General features: G+C 46.6%; 1 pseudogene; it reads left to right on the top strand.

Moving 5' to 3' along the window:
• Window positions 1-2,378: 2,378 nt before the first annotated feature.
• LOC115670379 (inactive LRR receptor-like serine/threonine-protein kinase BIR2) lies at window positions 2,379-4,489 on the top strand (annotated as a pseudogene).
• Window positions 4,490-8,586: the final 4,097 nt, after the last annotated feature.

The raw sequence follows: 8,586 nt of genomic DNA on the forward strand, positions 1-8,586 counted from the left end.
GATTATTTTTAGGAATTTTTTTTTTCAAATCATTCATTACTTGTGAAAATACGCATGCTCAACTTGTATTTTGTATAGCACCATTCTCGATAGGAAAAGTCTGAGGTCGGTGCCCTTATCGAGATGTTAGTAGTTCGAAACTCATCCAGCGCGAGCTAGGTACGCCCATACATCCACGGGTGACTTCGACCTCGTGACCCCGCGTCCGCGGGGGATACCAAACACCGTGCCGACGGCGGCGGTTCGGAACGCCGGCGGCTGGGGGGGGGGGTGGGTCGGGAAAAGAAGGCCCCACGGAGGCCCCATTCGGAGACGTCGACGACGGGTGACCCGACTTCCGAGGAAAAGCGGTGCGGCGGGCCCCGATGCGGCGGCGTTTGGGGGGGGGCGAGGCGCGATTTTTTCGGTTGTTTTGGGATCGCGCCAGGCGCAGGAGAGGAGGGGAAACGTGTGGGGCCCGCGGGGGTGTTCGCCGGTCCACGCGAAGGTCGTTACGGTGGGTGGGAAGGCGTGAAAACTTTATTCAAAATCGGCGACGGTTGCAGAAGACGAAGACGAGCTGCGAATCGACACGTGTAATTATTTCCGGCCAGATTATTTTGTCCTTCTGCAAGATATATATATATATATATATATATATATATATATAGACACACGCAAAAGAAAAGAAAAAAGAAATAAAGAAGTAAAAATTCGAAAAGAATATTACAATATTATTAAAAGATTTCCATGTTAGCGCCGGCCGCGATTGTCCATGTTAGCGATTTCCGGCCAAAATTGGCTAATTGGACTGAATTGGCATAACCGCAAGATGTTTACAGCTGAATTGGCACATTTTCAATATGTTTACGGCTTTTTTATTTTATTTTCTTCATATAAATGCAACTAATTGATAGCTTAGATATTTGACTGCTATTCTTGACATTTTTGTTAATTGAATGCCAAATTTACAAGACCAAAGAGCTAATAGTGCCAATCAAAAAGTTAGGAAACACATTTCAATAGTCTCCTGGTTTAGTGGGTCTTTCTGTATAGTAGCTCATTTTCAAATAAATATCAATATTTAAGTTAATTTCGTTCTTCGCAAAAACTTTACTTATAAAAAGGATCGATAATTTATAATTAAGATCGACACGATTCTTATGTTCTAATCGCATCACTCTGATCTTCACGAATCAATACAAAAGCGAGCGCCCCTTGAAACGGTTGCTCAAGTCCGACACGGTATTAATGTACATAGAGGGATTTTTTAGGTGATTCTACAATCAATGCACTTGTTGCCTTCTCTATGAATATGCTTCAACTCGATCTTCAATTCTCGCGCATGTTACATCGAAAGGTTGCTGTCGGCAGCGTTCCTTGTACAGTTCTAGTCTGGGACAGACATGATTGAGATTTCACTTCCAAGATCATTTCTTTGGAACCAAACTTATATCCCAAGTGGGAGACCCAAATACCCAACTTACAACTTTACCAAGTCAAGAAAAGAAAACCCTTTTGGCACGTTTCAACTTTCAAACACTAGACAAAGATGCAAGTTCATGCTTCGAACAAGCATTTAGGGGAAGAAAGATGAGTTTGATTTGAACTTTCAAATTGAGGAAATCGTCTTAGGAAAGACATGAAAGCCCCACATTCCCAAGTGGCGGGGCCACGAATCGCATGGATCCAAATCGAATGCGCCTGATTGGCTGCATCGAGGCCAAACGTTAAACCCATTTCACCAAAAAGCAATAACGTATCATTCACGTCAAATAAACTCGATTTATGAATGGCGTAACGAAGAATATCAGGTTAATTACGATGCAAATATCACGTGAACTTACTTCCGTAAAACTAAGGACGTATTGCATTGTCTTTTTCATACGTAATTGGCTTGGTGTACCTGGTATGTTCCAATTGGACAGATTAGAGTAATCAATCAGAGAGGATCAACTATTGCAGCCGAAAAACTGGCCATTGCCCATTTTGCTGTTGATGTTGGAGGATTTCGAAATCAATGAGCAGTGAATAAGCACCATTTCCGACCAAAAATTAGAAAAGAAAACAAGCACCATCTCTTTTTTTTATTATTATTCCATTTTTTTATGCTCAAAACCCTTTGATTATATACTATCTCCAAGAATCCATCTTTAGCGAATTCATTGTTAATCATCAAGAACCTCATTCACCATTGAATTTGATCGAGACACTCGCAAAAGGCACTCAATCCTCACCCATAGAATTAAGGAGCTCAGATTCTGTTTGTCTCTTTGCAGATTTCTGGTCGATGTACCTTCTTCATACCTCTTTCACTCCCAAAGTTCCCACTTTTTGCGCGTAGAACTCACCCCGTAGAGCTAGTCACCCGAGAACACCATTTGCTGTGCCTCTCACGAATGGTCCTCTTCGTTCGGTATGAACTGATCGCGGTCGTTGAGGACGATGTCGAGTGCTTGCAGGGTCTCAAAGCCTCGCTCGGCGACCCACAAGGGAAGCTGAGTTCTTGGAGATTCGCAAACTCCTCGGTCGGGTCCATGTGCAAGTTCGTGCTGGAACGACCATACGCAACCTCTAGCTCTGAGGCTTGGACTTGTCGTGGCAGGTTCCGGAGTCATTGCAGTATTGCCAGAACTTGCAGACCTTGGATCTCTCAAACAATGGCTTCTCTGGTTCGATCCCTTGTCCAATATGCACATGGCTTCCTTGCTTGTGACATGAAGGCTTCGTTTGCTTTAGGGAAAATGAATGATTTGAGAAAATATATTCCAAAAAATAAACATTTGTATAGTTTGAAATAATTAGTTAATTAAAAATGTTTTTCATTATCAACAACAATTAATATCTAAATATTTTCGTGAACAATGAAAATAGTCATCGTTCGTTCATTTTTGTGAGCGATATAAAAAATCATTTTCAGGAAAATATTTTTCAAATTATTTATTTTCCACGAAACAAACGCACCCTATGCTCTGTCCACCTTTCGGGCTCTATAACACACGAGCTAGTGAACTGTGCTTACTTGAACAATCTTGTGCTCTCGAATGATCGCCTCACCGGGACTAGACCTTATTGAATTTTTTGACTCTAGGAAGGCTCAAGAAGTTCTCGGTCGCGAACAATGATTGTAGAGGGACGATCCCTTCGTTCTTTGATGGGTTTGACAAGGCAAGTTTTGCAGGGAATGATCTCTGTGGAGGGCCTTTAGGGAAGTGTGGGGGGTTGAGCAAGAAGAACCTGGCAATCATAATTGCTGCAGGGGTTTTCTGTGCCACGGCATCTCTGTTGCTGGGTCTTGGTTGGTATCATCTGAGGGTTGTGAGGAGGAGGAAGAGGATATATGGGATCAGGAGGGACGATGATAGTGTTTGGCTGAGAAGCTTAGGGCTCTCATATGCTTGTCCAGGTTTCTTTGTTCCAAAAGCAGATCGTGAAGGTCAAGTTGGCTGATCTACTGGCCACCACAAATAATTTCAGCACGGAGAATAAAATCATTTCTACTAGGACTGGTTACACTAACAAGGCCATCATCCCGGATGGCTCCGGGCTGGTGATCAAGCGGCTCAATACTTGTAAGCTCGGGGTAAAGCAGTTCCAGTCGGAGATATAGCAGTTGGGACAACTGAGGCACCCAAATTTGGCGCACCTTTTGGGGTTTTGTATAGTGGAGAAAGAGAAGTTGTTGGTTTACATGCACATGTCGAATGGCACTCTTTACTCTTCGTTGCATGGAAGCGGTGTTACATAAATTGGCCAACTAGGTTCCGGGTCGATTTAGCTATTGCTAGAGGCCTTGCTTGGCTTCATCACGAGTGTCATCCACCCTTCTTGCATCAAAACTTGTGCTCGTATGTGATCTTTATCGACGAAGACCTTGAGGCTCGAATAGTTGATTTCGGCTTAGCAAGGCTCATGACTACCGCAGAGTCCATCGAGAGCAGTTTTGTGAATGGCAATTCAGGGGAGTTCAGTTACATTGCTCCGGAGTACTCGGGCACCATGGTTGCTTCGATGAAGTGGGATGTTTAATGTTTACGCATTTGGGGTGGTGCTTTTGGAGTTGGTAACGGGGCAAAAGCCTCTCGAGGTAAACAAAACTGATGAGGAATTAAGGATGTCGTTGACAAAAGTATCTGGGAATACGGCCATGATGGCGAAAATCTGCAGTTCCTTAAAATCGCTTGCAATTGCATAATTTCTCAGACCTAAGGACCGACGGTCCATGTACCAGGCTTACCAGTCATTAAAGAGAATGGCCGAAGAGCAGGGTATGATGAAGTCATATGATGACGAGTTTCCTCTGATTCATTTCCTAGGGATATTTCCAAGTATTCGGCAAAAAATTCAAAAACATTCATTGTGTGTAGTTCCGCAATCTGTATTTGCCACAGTGTATATGTATAATATAATTTTTCTACATGATGAAATAAGCTATATAGCTGCTGGTTCAAGCATTTATCAGGAGTATATGAATTTTCTGGCTCCTGTGTGGGAAGAGGTTTTAGAATAGAATCCCTTTCATCTTTTATGTGCTCCCCTGCTTGCTGTTTCATTGTACACTGCGGCAATTAAAATCCATCATGCTGATGCCACATGGAGTCTCTACAGCTCCAGATACTCTGATGAATCAATGTCAACTTTAGTATATAAACTTGGAAGTTACAACTATCTTCATGTGCAATAACGTCTCTCTCTCTCTCTCTCTCTCTCTCTCTCTGCGAGTCAAATATGCATTGAACTTGAAGACAAACTTACCTGATCTCATTATTGTCCATAATCTTTTATATGCTGCCGGCTCTTCTGGGTACATTAAGCTCCAAACACTAGCTGGGAACATAAAATCATTTTGCAAAGTTGTAGCTCTTTCACAGGGGCTATTGCATTGTCATGTCTCAGGAGCGTGTATTGGGTACATAAAGCTTGTGATTTCCATCTCGTTTAGGACAAACAATCTCTGTTATCCGGTAATAGGAAATATATTGCGAAGTAGTCACCTTGCAGGCTCCTGACCACCGATCAGCCACTAAGTTGGAGAAACGCCAGGACATTGCGGCACATCTGCATGCCATCTTCCTTGCTTTCCGTGACGAAAGTTTAGTCTGGGCAATGTCTTCTCCAAAACCAAGAAAACTAAGCTCTCTTAGAGGTTCAAAGGCAATCTTTTGACGGAGAAAGGGCAAAGGATCAGAGTTGAAGCTTGTCATGGATGGGTTTTTCGGTGCTCGCATCATTCTCATTCTTTCTATAGCACGAGCCTCTTGGGCTACTTCGAACCATGAACTAAAACTACATGCACTTTACACATGTTAGCGCAGTCCCGCACATGTTAGCAGAGTCCGGCTTTGACATCAGAAACACAGACATCATCAGCAAGAAAAAAATCAGGAACAAGTATGATTTAGATATATCATGTAGAGTAAAATAAATTCTACCGAATGATTGATGTTTCTAAAGACAAGTGTCTTTTGGCGGGCCACACTCAACTGCCCAAAAATTGCTTCTCTAAATTGATCAGTACAGTCCAGCTGAGGTCCATCGAAAGGCAAACAGAAATTCTCACAAGAACGAGAACTTGCACGAGCTGGGATGCTGTCTCCCACGCACCAAAAGGGACCCCAAATTTTGAATATCAGTTCACTTTTTAGACCGAGTCCTTTTGCTTCTCGAACCACACAAAATCAAGCCAGGAAAATAGGGGCAAAGCAAAAGGGGAGGGAAGAAAAGAAGGATTGAAAGCAAAAGCAATGGAGCTTAGATTGCTCCTTGTCTTTCCCTTTCATTAACTGCTTGTTTTAGGAGAAAGTTTGTCTTTTTCTATTATTCCAAACGAAGCGTATGGTGAGATCTCTCAAAACCTTCAACTCTAATACCAATTTAAAGTTTAAAACAGATTCGTTGGTTTTAAATTAGTAAAGGCCAACACGATACTTTGAGTTTTCTTGAGTAGATACGGTTATTGTGGCTATAAGAAAACCGAGTTCTCGAGATTGATTTTCGTGCAGACCCAGCTGCTACTCGAGCTACTTAACTTGCATTGTGAAATGAGGGCAAATTCAATTTCTTCGCTATTCAGCCTAAAGTTGCGCTTAACTTGCACGGGGCATCCGGATTAGTGACAGGAAGTCGGGCTGGGGATTGCAACTGCGAGGTCGGTTGTTCAAAAAGCTGTCGACCGCAACTTTACATGGCAAAACCTAAAAAAGAATCAACAACCACATGAGGATGTTTCTATGTTCAGACATAACAGCTTTAATCATACTGAGACAATTGAGAGATGGATCTGGTACTTTCATCTGTTTCGCAGTAAGTTTTTTCTCTAATTCCCTTAAAAACCTTCACGATCATGACAACGCGGTTCATCAGGTGAAAAGTTTCGAGAATGAGGCCCCTTTAGCTGAGCCATTTGAAAAATTAAAGATAGAAGCAAACCCAGCAAAGATCTGTCAAAAGAACCAAGAGAAAACAGCTAGATGATGTAGCTAGCTATCTATGAACTATCTCAGTACAGCTGCTCCATCAGAGTCAGATCAGATAATCATCAACATGCAGGCAAACAACTTAGGCTTGGATCAAACAGTTTGCACGATTGAAGAGCCAAACGAAGAATTCACGATAATCAATCAATGACCATCCAGACCGCCAGCTCGTCGAAGACAAGAACACACCTCGGCATGGCATCCATCATCTGCTTCAAGCGAAGCAGCATTCGAAGGCCTTCCTCCTTAGTAGCCTTACAGATCATGCTGAACCCGGAGCGGAGCGGAAGGACGCCATCATGCGAGCCGCCGCCGCCTCCTCCTTTGCCGTGTTCAGAATGATCTCTGCATAGGCCTTCTTCGCCGCCACCATGATGCTCTTGCGATACCATAAACCTCAAAAAACGTCGAACACACTTGGCGGAATCACGCAATCTAGACTCTTGCACTTGCTCAATGCGCGAGAATTGACGCTCGAAAACGCAAAAAAATCGGACAACAATTCGCAGGTGAACACAGGACTGCGGGCGCGAGTTCACCTCCCATCTCTCGAAGCGGGAAAACGAAGGCCCACGGAAGTCCATTTGGAAATGTTGACAGGTACACCCAACTTCCAACAAGTGCAGTGGCCCAAAAGCGACGACGTTTTGGTGAAGCGCGAATTCTTAGTTTTTGGATGAGAAACGTGGGGGTCCACGAGAAAAACAAAACAGTGTGTATATACATATTATCATACAAAATATAATAAGAAAAAAAGTTTGAGCATAACTAAATCATTTCGGTAATGCATAATTTTTAGATGATTAAGAAATTTACATATAAGTAAACAATGAAAAACTTGGATTGGTTCTCACGAGCACGATGTAACTCATATATCTCGTACGTTCTTCATTGTGTCTAAATTGCGTGTAAAATAATCTGAACATATGATTTTGTCTCTCATCAATTTTACGTTATTGTGCTAAAGTGAAGAACTTATTATTAAATATAAGGGAAAAAACCACCAAAAACCCCAAACTTTACCATCTGTGACACATTTACCCCCAACTTTTTTTTGTGACACCAAAAACTCCGAACTTTGCTTTTTGTGACACATTTACCCCAATGTATTTAATCCATGGGCATTTTTGTCTTTTTTGTTTTTTCTTTTTTTTTTCCTTTCCGGCGAGGGGGGCCTCGCCGGCGTCGGGCGAGGGCTGCCCTCACCGGCGTCGAGCGAGGCGGCCCTCGCTGCGTCGGCGAGGTTCGCCCTCGCCCGGGCGAGCTGAGGGCGGCCCTCGCCCGGCTCAGCAAGGTCGACCCTCGCCGGCGTCGGCGAGTGTCGACCTCGCTCGAGTTGGGCGAGGGCCGCCCTTGCTCGCCCGGGCGAGGCGACCCTCGCCCGACGCCGGCGAGGGTCGCCCTCGCCGGATTTGGCGAGGGGCCCTCGCGGCGCCGAGCGAGGGCGGCCCTCGCCCGATCCTGGCGAGGCCAACGAGGGTCGCCCTCGCCGGATCCGAGTGAGGGCCGCCCTCGCTCGCCCGAGCGAGGGCGACCATCGCCCGACGCCGGCGAGGGTCGACCTCGCCAGATCGGGCGAGTCGCCCTCGCTCGCCTGGCGGCGAACCTCGCCCGTGCGGCGAACCTCGCCGACGCCGGCGAGGCCGCCTAGCCGGATCACGGCGAGGGGCCCTCGCGGCGTCGAGCGAGGGCCGGAACCGGCGAGGGCCGCCCTCGCCGGCGTCGACGAGGGCCGCCCTCGCTCGCCGGCGTCGACAAGGGTGACCCTCGTCCGACGCCGGCGAGGGTCGACCTTGCCGGATCGGGCAAGGGCCGCCCTCGCTCGCCGGGCGAGGGCGGACCTCGCCCGACGCCGGCGAGGGTCACCCTCGCCCGGACTCGAGCGAGGTCGACCCTCGCCCGACGCTAGTGAGGGTCGACCTCGCCTAAGTCGGGCGAGGGCCGCCTCGCTCGCCTGTGCGAGGGCGAACCTCGCCCGACGCGGCGAGGGCCGCCTCGCCGGATCCGGGCGAGGGGGCCTCGCCCGGCGCCGCGAGGGCCGCCCTCGCTCGCCCAGGCGAGGGCGACCTCGCCCGACGCCGGCGAGGGTCGTCCTCGCCCGGGCGAGGCGAGGGCGGCCCTCGCCGACGCC

The sequence above is a fragment of the Syzygium oleosum genome, unplaced genomic scaffold (assembly GCF_021117445.2).
Source record: "Syzygium oleosum isolate NSW1041296 unplaced genomic scaffold, Sole_v2.1 Sole_v2.20, whole genome shotgun sequence".
Classification (NCBI taxonomy): domain Eukaryota; kingdom Viridiplantae; phylum Streptophyta; class Magnoliopsida; order Myrtales; family Myrtaceae; genus Syzygium; species Syzygium oleosum.